This window comes from Meriones unguiculatus, chromosome 21, assembly GCF_030254825.1.
Source record: "Meriones unguiculatus strain TT.TT164.6M chromosome 21, Bangor_MerUng_6.1, whole genome shotgun sequence".
Taxonomy (NCBI): domain Eukaryota; kingdom Metazoa; phylum Chordata; class Mammalia; order Rodentia; family Muridae; genus Meriones; species Meriones unguiculatus.
Genome location: NC_083368.1, coordinates 22,766,429 through 22,778,518, shown reverse-complemented (window position 1 = coordinate 22,778,518; position 12,090 = coordinate 22,766,429). Strand labels below are relative to the sequence as shown.

At 38.1% G+C, this 12,090-nt stretch overlaps 1 protein-coding gene across 7 annotated transcripts in view; it reads right to left on the bottom strand.

The window, feature by feature from the left end:
* Positions 1 to 11,040: 11,040 nt before the first annotated feature.
* The window catches only part of Cd36 (CD36 molecule), an 87,527-nt gene continuing 86,477 nt past the window's right edge, over positions 11,041 to 12,090 (bottom strand). For all 7 annotated transcript variants that reach the window (XM_060374238.1, XM_021661913.2, XM_021661912.2 and 4 more), the window contains one exon: positions 11,041 to 11,986. The gene's annotated coding sequence lies outside the window, so the exon portion shown is untranslated. The remainder of the gene's footprint in view (positions 11,987 to 12,090) is intronic.

Here is a 12,090-nt window from a genome sequence, read left to right as displayed (position 1 = left end):
GAGTATATACCACGTGTGTCTTTCTCCTTCTGGGATATCTCACTCAGAATGATCTTTTCTAGATCCCACCATTTGCCTGCAAATTTCATGATTTCCTCACTTTTGATTGCTGAGTAGTATTCCATTGTGTAAAAGTACCACAATTTCTGTATTCATTCCTCAACTGAGGGACATCTGGGTTGTTTCCAGTTCTGGCTATTACAAATAAAGCTGCTACGAACATGGTTGAGCACTTGTTGTACACTTGAGCAAATTTTGGGTATATGCCTAGGAGTGGTATAGCTGGATCTTGAGGAAGCGCTATTCCTAATTGTCTGAGAAAGCACCAGATTGACTTCCAAAGTAGTTGTACCAGTTTGCATTCCCACCAGCAATGGAGGAGGGTTCCCCTTTCTCCACAACCTCTCCAGCATATGTTGTCACTTGAGTTATTCATCTTAGCCATTCTGATGGGTGTAAGGTGAAATCTCAGGGTCATTTTGATTTGAATCTCCCTGATGGCTAAGGATGTTGGGCATCTCTTGGGTTTCTCTGCCATTCTATATTCCTCTACAGAGAATTCTCTGTTTTGCTCCGTACCCCATTTTTTAATTGGATTACTTGCTTTATTGCTTTTTAACTTTTTGAGTTCTTTATATATGCTGGATATCAGCCCTCTGTCAGATATAGGGTTGGTGAAGATCCTTTCCCAGTCTGTAGGCTGTCGTTTTGTTTTGACAACAGTGTCTTTTACTTTTAAATCTTTCTTAATTATTTATTTTTTACTTATTTTTGAGCTACTGTATCACTGTTAATCCAAGCTGGCCTCAACTCATGAATCTCCCGCTTCTACCTATTGAGTACCAAAATTGCAATAATATTCTATTTATATCAACATTATTTAATTTATTAAAAATACTGTGTATTTCATGCACATACACATGCAAATGAGAATATGTGTGTACAGGCACATTGTTGAATAGACCTATCATGGAATTACATCTTCAGTACTTCACTATACTGTGTCTTTGATGGAAAGCTTCTTTTTAAAAAAAAAAATCAATAGGCTTTAAAGGTAAGTATGCATTTACTTATTCTATGCTTGCTTCTTCAGTCTCTGTGAACTCATGTGAGCCTTCCTTAGTTGATTCAGAGGACCTTGTTCTCCTGGTGCTCTCTATCCCTGGGTCTTATAATCTTTCCACTTCTCTGTCCACTGGATTCTCTGTGCTCAGAGGGAACAGATTTGGTGGACACCCCAAATTAGAATCTCTCTCCACATAGTGTCTAACTGAGGATCTTGGTATTTGTTCCCATCTCCTGCAGGAGGAAGTCTCTCTGATGATGACTGGATAAGCCACGTCTCTATGAGTATGGCAGAGCAGGTGGGAATATAAACTTTCACAACCACTTTGGAAATCAATCTAGTGCTTTCTCAGAAAACTGGGAATAGTGCTAGCTAAAGACCCAGCTGTGCCACTTCTGTGTATACATTTGAAAGATGCTCAACCATACAGCAAGGACATTTGCTCAACTATGTTTGTAGCAGCTTTATTCGTAATAGCTAGAATCTGGAAACAACCTAGATATCCCTCAACGGAAGAAAGGGTACATTTACACAAAGGAATACTACTCAGGTATTAAAAACAAGGAAATCATGATTTTTTTTTTAGGGAAATGGATGGAACTAGAAAAGATCATCCTGAGTGAGATAACCCAGAAGAAGAAAGACACACAGGGTATAAACTTGCTTCTAAGTGGATATTAGCCATATAATACAGGATAAACATACTAAAATCTAAAGACCTAAAGAAGCTAAACAACAAGGAGGACCCCAGGGAAGATGCTTAATTCTCATTCAGCAGGGCAAACATTGGAAGTGGTAGAAGACAGTGAACCCGATGGAAGCCTACCACAGACGACCTCTAAAAGACTCCACCCAGCAGGGGATTGAAGCAGATGCAGAGACTCACAGCCAAATTTTGGAGAGAGTGCAGGGAGTCTTATTGAAGAAGGGGGCGCATAGAAGGACACAGAGGAGACAGGAGCCCCACAAAGAGCCAACAAAGCAAAAAAAAAAAAAAAAAAAAAAAAAACCCTGGGCCCAGGTGGGACTGCAGAGACTGATGCATCAACCAAAGACCATGCAGAGAGAAGACCTGGACCTGCTGCTCAGATGTCGCCCATAGACAGCTCAGTCTCCAGGTGGGTTTCCTAGTAAGGGGAGAAGAGACAGTCTCTGACATGAACTTGATTGCCTGATACTTGAACACTTCTCTGTGGTGGGACAAGCTAGCAAGCCCACAGAAGAATAGGATCCGGGCAGTCCTGATGGGACCTGACAGGCTAGGGTCAGATAGTAGGGAAGGAGGACTTCCCCTATCAGTGGACTAGGTGAGAGGAATAGGGAAGGTTGAAGGAGGGAAAGTGGAACTGGGAGGAGATGAGGGAGGGGGCTACAACAGGGACACAAAATGAATAAAATTGTAAAATAATAATAATAGCAATAATAATAACAACAAAAGAAAAATAACCATTGTATTTATTTACTTATTCATTTATTTATTTAATTTATTTTTTTGGCCACCGCTATTTTGTTGTAATGTATGTCCCTGGCTTATCTAGTCTCTGGTTCTTGGTTACCAAAGCAATGTCATCGATGAGTTCCTTCTCATGAAGTGAGCCTTACATCAAATTAGACATTGGTTGTCTATGCTCAAAAGTTGTTTCTAGTTTTACCTAGATCAAAGGTTTTGTGGCTGGGCTGGTGTCCTCATTTCTTTTCCAGTAGCCTGCAGAGCACCTTCCCATACCAAAAAGACTGGTACATAGGTGTGAATGCTCCATATAGGACCAGGAAACTTCTCCATGTTCGGTGAGTTGAGAGGGTGTCATTATCAGCAACGTGGTCCCTCTGTCAGTTTGCAGAGAGCAATGGATCATCTTAGCAATAGTCTTGGTTGTTTGGGATTTCCATGGGATCCCCTCAGCCAGCAACTCAATTGACCCTAACCTAGTACTGACACTAGAAGCCTTGCCTGGCTATGAGAGATGGTCAGTTGAGACTGTATTTCCCATTAATAGTAATCCTCATCAGGACTTCATAGATTCCAGTTTTCCACTGCACTAGGTTGCTACACCACCCTCCAAATACCACCTCAATTCAGGCCCTCTCTCCCAGAACTCTACCCTACATCCCTCATCTGACTCCTGCACGCCCATCCCCTCACTCTGCCTGGAAAATCTGTTGTATTTCAGTCTCCCAGGGAGATCCCTGCTTTCCCCCAGGCCCCTCCTCTTTATCTAATGTCTCTTGGTCTATGGATTGTGACTTGGTTATCATCTACTCAATAGCTGATATCCTCATTAAGTGAATTAAGTGAACACATAACACATTTCTCTGTCTAGATCTGAAAAAAGCACACTCATAATGATTTTTGTCTAGTTTCATCTATCTTCAAGTTACATGATTTTGTTTTTTTTAACTGCTGAGTAATACTCCCTTGTTTAGATGCACCATGTTTTATTCATTCTTCTGCTGAGCAACAGACATCTAGCTTGTTTCCAGTTTCTAACTATTATGAATAGAGCATCAAAGAACATGGTTCAGTGAAATGTCTCCATGCTAGTATGAAGCACCCTCCAGGTATTCATCTGTGAGTAGTATAGTTGGAGATAATTAAATTCCAAGCTTACTGAGAAATCACCATACTGATTTCCATAGTGTCAGTACAAGCTCACACACGCTTCAACAAAGGATGAGTGTTCCCTCACTTCACATCGTCATCTGAAGGAGCTGTCACTTGTTTTCTTGATCTTAGCTGTTCTGATAGGTATAAGATGGACTCTCAAAGTAGTTTTGATTTGCATTTTCCTGATGGCGAAAGATGTCGAGCATTTCTTTACATGTTTCTCAGAGATCTGCATTTCTACTTTTGAGAATTCTCTGTTTATATCTGTATTTATTTAGATTTTTTTGGTTTCTCAATATCAAGTTTTTTTTTCCTTTATGTATTTTAAATATTAGCCTTCTGTTAGATGTGTAGGTGGTAAAAATCTTTCCTATTCTGTAGGTTGCTGCACTATCAAAATGAGACCATTCTTTCCTATGCAGAAGATTTTCAGTTTCATGAGGTCCCATTTATTAATTGTTGATCTTAATACCCGTACTAACAGTGTTATGTTGAGAAAGTATTTTCTGTGCCAAAGAGTTCAAGGCTCTTTCCCATTTTCTCTTCTATCAGGTTCAGTGTATCTGTTTTTATGTTGAAGTCTTTGATCGGCTTGGACTTAAGTTTTGTGCAGGGTGATGGCGATGGAGATAGATCTATTTGCATGCTTCTACACACAGATTTCCAGTTTGACCAGAACCATTTGTTAAACATGCTGTCTTTTTCATTGTATATTTCTGGACTTTTTATAAAAAAACAAAATGAGGGGTCAATAGGTTTGTGAATTTATGTCTGGATCTTCAATTGATCGGTGATAAAAGTGTATATTTTTGTGTCAATACCATGCTATTTCTATTACTATATCTCTGTAATATAACTTTTTACTTCCAGCAGTTCTTTAATTATTTATTATTGTTCAGTATTGTTTTAGCTTTCCTGTGGGAGGTGTGTGTGTGTGTGTGTGTGTGTGTGTGTGTGTTTCCCTATGAAACTAAGAATTATTCTTTCAAGATCTATAAAGAATTACGTTAGAACTTTTTGGGAATTACATTGAATCTGTACATTGCTTTTTGTAGAATAGTTATTTATACTCTGGTAATTTTACAGATACATGTGCATAGGAGATCCTTCCCTCTAATGTTTTCTTCAATTTCTTTCTTCAAAGACTTGACGGTTTTAATCATACAAGTTTTCCCTTGCTTGGTGAAAGATTTCTTTGTTGGGTGAATTGTTTGTTCCATGGTATGTGTTGCCAGGGAAGAAATTCTTCTGGGATCCTAGGTATTTATCTGGGACTTCTAAGTAAATCTTTCACTTGCTTAGCTCAAGATATTTTATATTATTTAAGACTATTGTGAAAAGTTTTGTTTCCTTAATTTTGTCATCAGATTATCTGTCATTTGTATATAGGAAGGCAACTGGTTTTCCTGCTGAATTTTGAACCCAGCTGCTTTGCTGAAAGTGTTTATCAGTTTTAAATTTCGGGTGGAATTTTTAGGATTGCTTATGTTTATTATCATATCATTACATCTATTGTGATTGAAAGTTTTTCTGTGTGTAGTTTTCTGGGTTGCCATCTGTGTTCTGGGTCTAGAGAACACCTGTACAGTCCCTTCTGGCTCTTAGAGGCTCCATTGAGACGTCATGTGTAATTCCATTAGGTTTGCCTTTATGTGGTATTTGGTCTTTTCCCCTTGTATCTTTTAATATTCTTTCTTTGTTCTGTATATCTAGAGGTTTGATTATTGTGTGCTTTAGTCTATGGTGTAGTCTGTAGTCTGACCCAGTCTATGGTGATGTTTATGCTTTTTGTACATTGGTAGACATGTTTTTCTTTAGGAATAATAAAATTATTTCTATGGTTTTGTTAAAAGTATTTTCTGTGTCTTTGACTTGGGATTCTTCTCCTTCATCTATTTTTTAATAATAATTTTATTTTTTATATTAATTACAGGTTATTTACTTTGTATTCCAGCCGTAGCCCCATCACTCATTCCCTCCCAATCTCACCATCCCTCCCTCATCTCCCTGCCCCTTTCCAAGTCCACTGATAGGGGAGGACCTCCTCACCTTCCATCTGACCCTAGCTTATCAGGTCTCTTCAGGACTGGCTGCAATGTCCTCTTCTGTGGCCTAGCATGACTGCTCCCTTGGGGGGATGGGTGTCGAAGAGCCAGCAATTGAGTTCATGTCAGAAATAGTTCCTTTTCCTCTTACTAGGGTATCCACTTGGATACTGAGATACCATGGCCTATATCCAAGCAGGGGTTCTAGGTTATTTCCATACATGGTCCTTGGTTGGAGAAACAGTCTCATAAAAGACCCCTGTGCCCTGATATATATGGTCCTTGTGGAGCTCCTGTCCTCTCCAGGTCTTACTAACTCCCTCTTCTTTCATATGATTCCCTGCACTCTGCTGAAGGTTTGGTTATGAGTCTTAATATCTGCTTTGATACATTGCTTGGTAGAGCCTTTCAGAGACCCTCTATGGTAGGCTCCTGTCCTGTTACTTGTTTTCTCCTGCATCCAATGTCCATCCCATTTGTCTTTCTAAGTGAGGATTGATCATCTTAACCCCAGTCCTCTTTCTTATCTTCTTTAGGTGTATAGATTTCAGTATGTTAAAAGTCTATATAAAAGAGTATATACCATGTGTGTCTTTCTGCTTTTGGGATACCTCACTCAGGTTGATTTTTATTATTCTTATTTTGGCTTATTTTTTGTCTCATATTTTCCTATATTTTCTGCATGTTTTGTGCCAGGAGTGTATTTAATTTAACATTTTCTTTGAGAGAAGTATTCACTTTTCTATCTTGTCTTCAATGTCCGATATTCTTTTTATTTTTTATTTTATTTATTTATTTATTTATTTGATCTCTAGTATTCTCTTGGTGAGGCTTGTCTCTGAGGTTCTTGTTTGAGTTACTATATTTTTCATTTCCAGATTTCCCTCTGGGTTTGGGTTTTCTGCATTGATTCTATTTCCACCTTCAGTTCTTGAACTGTTCTCTTCATTTCCTTCTAAAGTTTGTGCTTTTCATAGTTTTCTTTAAGGGATTATTTATTTCCTCTATAAGGACCTCTATTATGTTTATAAAGGCTAGCTCTAGGTTTTTTCTTGTGCTTCAGCTATGATGATGAATAGTCAGGACCTGTGGTGGTAGGGTTGCTGGGGCTCTAGTTGAGACATAATGTCCTGGATGTTATCGATTGTGTTTTTAGACAGCACATAGGCATCTTGGTTTGGGGAGATTGTAATTCTAGGTGTTGCTATCTGGACTTTTCTTTGTTGGGTGAATGTTTTGTTCTGTATTGTCTGCAGCCCTCTCTAGTTGTTAGGAGGGTATGGTGGGTGTGTGTTGCCAGGAATGAAATTTTTCTGGGATCCTAGGTATTAACCCAGTACTTGTAGGTATTAGGAGCTGACACTTAAAAATTAAGATGGGGTTCTGAAGGTGTCCACAGGTGAGAGGTAAGCAGTGTGTTCCACCAGGATCTGCTTAGTGCCCTGGGAATGCAGGCAGAAAGTTAACTAGAAGGTCTGTTACTTCTGGTTGGGATGGGAATGGGACTGAATTTTGGAGAATTGAGGCGAGAATAAGATCTGCAGTTAGCCTACCTGTTTTCCTGGCCAGGGTGGCCTGGGTGTCCCCTGGGATTTCCTGCTGGAAGGTATAAAGCAATGAGTGAGGGTAGGGAAGTTAGAAGAAGAAAATCTGTGTGATCCACGGAAGACAGGGGCAGGACTGGAAGGAAGGCTGCAGTAGGTGGCCTGCTATGCTTCTGAGGATAAATCTAGAGGACTGATTTCAGAGCAGCTGAGGGAGATGTGAAGATCTACGGCCGACCTATCTGCTTCCCTGGCCAGAGTAGCTTGGAATGGTTTATGTTCCTATTTCTTTAAACAAGTATACTTTCCCTTTAAGTTTCGTTTTTTGTTGTTGTTGTTGTTTGACTTAAATATTTATTTTGTTTTATTATAAAGACCCGTATTTCCTTTATGACTTTTTATTATATATGTCTACAGGTTCTGACACATCATCTAATACCAAATCTGCAAACATTCCAATCCCTTATGTAAAATCATATGCCATCTGCCTACAACCTATTCACCTCCCTTCACAGATTGTAAGATAATTTTATACTACTGATTATGTAAGTGATAGTTATTGTATTGTTTAGGGTATATCAATAAAAATCTGTGCATGCTCAATATAAATAGTATTTTTTTTCCTTTTATATTGTTGACTCACAGAAGCAGAATTTCTGGATATGGAGAGATTTATTAAATTTTCCAATAACCTATCACTGAGATTTTAGATTTTTTTCTTTTGGCCTTACCAAATGTGATCTTGATGCATGTTACTGAAAAATTTTAATGTCTTTTTCTATGTTTTGCTCCAGGATTTTGCAGTGTTACTGCTGTTTCTATCTCTATCAAATTTTTGTCTTACTAAGCTCAGTTGTTTCTCTATGTCTTTAACTACCCACAACCTACAGATGAGTTATTTTGAATTCTTACCAGGCGATCTGTACATGTCTCCATCTTTTCACACTTCATGATTCCTGTTGGTTTTAAGCTTGTGGTCATATATCAATGTCTACACACCTGAGCAAGTATTTTTTTTTCCATTCTTTATATGCTATCTTTCTGTGAGAATGTCATTAAATGCTATATCAATAACTAACGCAGAACTGACTACCTTTCTTCATGCTGCTTTGTCTGTTTCTGTGTTGTGAATTCCCTAGGCCCGTAAAACTGCACACAGAACCCATATGATTACTGGCATATGCACATGTCTGAAATTCACAGCCATGGAAATATCCCTATCTCTGAGTTTCTTCTGAAGTCTAATGCCACTGTAGTTTTCTAGTATTGAGGCATGCTGTAAACGGAGTCCAACATGATGGAATTGTGGGTGCCTGATAGGTAGCAGGTTAGTCTTGAGGACTGTATCAGCACTTCTATGGGACATGGGAGGCAGGTGACTCCCAGTGTTAGGCTCTGCTGTGGTTTGTCTGATGCTAAAATCTACAGCAAAGTCTAATGCTTGTGCTTCCCTCTCTGCATGGTAAAAAGTTTTTCTTCCATGCTATTCTCAGTGAGTTTGGAGAGAAAGTGATGTGAGTAATATGAACTTGGCCAATTTTTGTATTAATTATAGTTTATTCACTTTATAACCTAGCTGTAGCCCCCTTCCTTATTCCCTCACAATTCCACCTACCCCCCCTACTCCTCCTATGCCCCTCCCCAAGTCCACTGATAGGGGAGGACCTCCTCCCCTTCCATCTGACCCTAGCTTATCAGGTCTCATCAGGACTGGCTGCATTGTCCTCCTCTGTGGCCTGGCAAGGCTGCTCCCCTCTCAAGGGAAAGTGATCAAAGAGCCAGCCACTGAGTTCATGTCAAGAGACAGTCCCTCTTCCTCTTACTAGGAAACTCACTTGGAGACTGAGCTGCCATGGGCTACATCTGAGCAGGGGTTCTAGGTTATATCTATGAATGATCCTTGGTTTGAGTATCAGTCTCAGAAAAGACCCCTCCGCCCAGATATTTTGGTTCTGTTGCTCTCCTGGTGGAGCTCCTGTTCTCTGCAGGTCTTACTTTCTCCCCTTCTTTCATTAGATTCCCTTTCAATGCATCTTTTCTTAATAGTGTACTGCAGCCATGCTGCACGATCTTACCCCTTGTTTCTAAATTCTCCTGAAGGTACTTCTATCAGTATCTTAGAGTGATGATTGTCCCATCCTCATTAAAGGAAAAGACACCAATCTCTATGCTTTGTGTATCTTCAGAGATTAAAATGATTCCTCCTAAGGTATTAGCTTAACTGGAAGTTTTTAATAGAATTTTTTAAAAACAAAAAACAAAACCAAACAAAAGAAAGAAAACTCTGTCCTGTTCCCTTTCTTCTACCACTTCTGTTGCCTACCATGAAGACAACATCAGGGACAGAATGTGGCTAGATGAACTTCATTTCCTTTTGGTGCCAAGATTCACATTTTATTAGTAAGACATCCAAAATCTATGCAGTGTTTGGATTGTGTTCCCACTGTTCTTTCTACTCATCCTTTATTTCACTAGTTCTCTCCTGCCTCCACACCAACCCTTGTATTTTAAAGAACATGAAATTGCATACAAGTCTGAATCATCACCAGTAAAACTCAATTCTGGGTTTTGCAATTGTCAATATTATTTCTGAAGCATTTTGTGTTATCAAGTGAGAATAAAAATACTGAATTGAACACACTCTGTAATTGAGCACTTACTTTTCTTCAGCTGAAAGTCAATCCCTGGGACATTTGGGGTATTCTGTTATTATGTCACAGTGTGAGATGTAGTACTGGCTATTATAAACACATTCAGAATCCCTGGTATCTAAATGATACTTATCACTAGCATATAAAGTGTGTGCCCAGTTGTTTAAAGTTATTCATTAGTTTCTTTCTGGTGCTAAGAAATTGAAAAATTAAAATCTTTATGTATGCTGCTTATAGGTCAACCCATATAAATAAATGTCAGAGTTAACTTTAAAAAAAAACCCTGAAAACTTATATCTAGATGCTATATTATTATCCTTAAAAGCTCTTTATTTTTTACCATTTATTCATTTAAATTGTTTCTTTGGGAGTTGTAAACACCATTAATTCCAGCACCCAGAAGGCAGAGATAGGAAAATCTCTGAGTTCTAGGCCAACCTGGTCTTCAGAGCAAGTTCCAGTACTGCCAGGGCTACATACACAAACCCTGCCTGGAAACAAAGAAACAAACAAAAAAATCTTCCTTTAATTTTAAGATTTATAATTGCATCATTCCCTTATTACCTTATGATTCTCTCACACACTCCTCCTTACTCTTTTCTAATTCATCTGCGTGTGAGTGCCTGGGTGTATGTTGTCTGCCACATGCATGTGGAAGTCTGCAAAGGAGAGGAGAACATGGCATCCACTCTTACGCAAAGGTGCTGGCAGCCAATCCCAGCTCTTCTGTAGCAACATCAAAGCACTGATTCAACCCTCTTGCCCCAAGTTGTCATGTTATATTTTATTATTTCTATGTCTAGAGAGGAAAGTTTCCTCCCCTTTCCTTTTATTTTTCTATATATAAAACACAAAATGGTTGTTCTCGTTTTCTCTTCTGCACTAGAATTTGTTGGGACTAATATTCTTTGCAATAGGTTTTTCTACTAAAGAAGTATCATTGTGTCCTACAGTGAAAAGAAATTACTCTTCAGTCTCACATTGCTGCTATAAAATTAAGACCAAGTCTCTTATTCTAATTGAATTAAGATATAGTAGAGAGGTTAAACAGTTCAGAAATACATACGGTGTTAGAAAAAAAAATTCCATAAAAATAATGACATTTTGTAATGCAATAGGAACTACACAATTTTTTTTAAATTTAAAGAACCACATTTTTTTAATGTTAGAAACCAGTCTTTTTTAGGTGACTATGAAAGCAGGACATATTAAAATACATATTAAAGCCCATTCTAGCTTTTGTAATATTCCATAAAATAATTCCTTTATTATCATTTACAACTCTTAATACTATAACAGCTCTCTGAGGTTGCGTTAGTTTCAGCTGAGCAGAAAAAGGAAAACCTATCCCGTTTCTGGAACAGATATGCAGCACGGGATATGACAACATACTTAAAATACGAAGAGCTAAAGTGCACTAAGAATGTCCATTTCACAGTGAGGGACAAAACATATAAGCTCAATGTCAGATAGTAAAAAAAAAAAAAAAATCACTGTGATATCAGATCACAGACTCCACGGAGGAAAAGACTTAACCAATATATAATTAATGGCTCATATGCCAGTTATTCATGCTTAAATCTTTCAAAATATTTCATTCTATGACATACTGTGTGCTGACAGTCACAAGATACACTTGCTATAAATGAAAGGAGCACCTCAGATAAGATAGTGTTTTTCCTTTGATAAGGAAAAGAAAAATTGCCTAGAATGTACAATCTTGAAATTTGCCAACAGGAAATAAATCAGTAAATCAGAACCAAACAAAAATCATTGGTTCTATAGAAAATATAGTCCACTCAGAGTTACAAATGCAGGACTTTTACAAAGTGCTGTATTTTATTAAAAAATATAGGCTATAGTGACATATTAATCTTTTTGAAATATGCTGTGGCTTATTGCATATGTATGCAATGAGAGAAAAAGAGAGTAAGAGAGCACAGACACCACCATTTCTTCAACTAAAGATAGGTGTGTTTTGTAAAAACAAAGCATATATTAAGTCTCCATTTTGTAGATTGGTTTTACCAAAGATCTTGATGTAGCCATTGCATAAATGAAGGCTCATTTTCCGCCTGTAAAGTAGAAGAAAAGATACCAATCAGAAAGCAGTGGGATAAGAAAGAGCTAAGATAGTTCTGTTCCTATATATCCAACACACAATTCTTTCAGTTGCGCA